Source organism: Cherax quadricarinatus, chromosome 93 (assembly GCF_038502225.1).
Source record: "Cherax quadricarinatus isolate ZL_2023a chromosome 93, ASM3850222v1, whole genome shotgun sequence".
Taxonomy (NCBI): Eukaryota; Metazoa; Arthropoda; class Malacostraca; order Decapoda; family Parastacidae; genus Cherax; species Cherax quadricarinatus.
This window is the reverse complement of record NC_091384.1, coordinates 3172582-3174264: the sequence shown is the minus strand read 5'-3', so window position 1 is coordinate 3174264 and position 1683 is coordinate 3172582.

The window sequence follows — 1683 nt, the reverse complement described above, 5'->3', positions numbered from 1 at the left end:
GATGATATCTGCTGGCATCCTTGTGTTCACACCACTATCATCACTTATCTTGTTACTATTTCAGGGGGAAACTGGTTCATTCTTGAACCCGTTATTGTGACTACTGAGGTTCATTCTTGTGTCTCTGTGACTGCTGAGGTTAATGTGTCTCTGTGACTGCTGAGGTTAATGTGTCTCTGTGACTGCTGAGGTTAATGTGTCTGTGTGACAGCTGAGGTTAATGTGTCTCTGTGACTGCTGAGGTTAATGTGTCTCTGTGACTGCTGAGGTTAATGTGTCTCTGTGACTGCTGAGGTTAATGTGTCTCTGTGACTGCTGAGGTTAATGTGTCTCTGTGACTGCTGAGGTTAATGTGTCTCTGTGACTGCTGAGGTTAATGTGTCTCTGTGACTGCTGAGGTTAATGTGTCTCTGTGACTGCTGAGGTTAATGTGTCTCTGTGACTGCTGAGGTTAATGTGTCTCTGTGACTGCTGAGGCTAATGTGTCTCTGTGACTGCTGAGGTTAATGTGTCTCTGTGACTGCTGAGGCTAATGTGTCTATGTGACTTCTTGGGGTCCATCCATGAATTCATTATGTACCTCTGTAATAGTCTGACTACTAAGGCCCAGTCCCTGAACCCATTATGTACCTCTGTAATTGTCTGACTACCGCAGACTATTCTTGGGAACGGTTGACGTCCCTTGACCTGTACTTCCTGGAACGTAGGCGAGAAAGGTACATGACAATATCCACTTGGAAAATCCTAGAGGGGCAAGTTCCAAGCCTACACATGGAAATCACTCCCTACGAAAGCAAAAGACTCGGCAGGTGGTGCAACATTCCCTCAATGAAAAGCAGGGGCCCCACGAGTACACTAAGAGATAACACAACAAGTGCCGGGGACCCAAGACTGTTCAACTGCCTCCCAGCATACATAAGGGGGATTACCAATAGACCCCTGACTATCTTCAAGACCCCTGGTGGTCTTTAAGACCAATGGCTGTCTTCAAGCCCCCTGGTTGTCTTCAAGACCCCTGGTTGTCTTCAAGCCCCCTTGCTGTCTTCAAGACCCCTGGCTGTCTTCAAGACCCCTGGCTGTCTTCAAGACCCTTGGCTGTCTTCAAAAACCCTGGCTGTCTTCAAGACCCCTGACTGTCTTCAAGACCCCTGGGTGTCTTCAAAACCCCTGGCTGTCTTCAAGAACCCTGGCTGTCTTCAAGACCCCTGGTTGTCTTCAAGACCCCTGGTTGTCTTCAAGACCCCTGGTTGTCTTCAAGCCCCCTTGCTGTCTTCAAGACCCCTGGCTGTCTTCAAGAACCCTGGCTGTCTTCAAGACCCTTGGCTGTCTTCAAGAACCCTGGCTGTCTTCAAGACCCCTGACTGTCTTCAAGACCCCTGGGTGTCTTCAAAACCCCTGGCTGTCTTCAAGAACCCTGGCTGTCTTCAAGACCCCTGGTTGTCTTCAAGACCCCTGGTTGTCTTCAAGACCACTGGCTGTCTTCAAGACTCCTGACTGTCTTCAAGACCCCTGGCTGTCTTCAAGATCCTTGACTGTCTTCAAGACCCCTGGCTGTCTTCAAGACTCCTGACTGTCTTCAAGACCCCTGGCTGTCTTCAAGACCCCTGGTTGTCTTCAAGACCCCTGACTGTCTTCAAGACCCCTGGCTGTCTTCAAGACCTCTGGCTGTCCTCAAGACCCCTG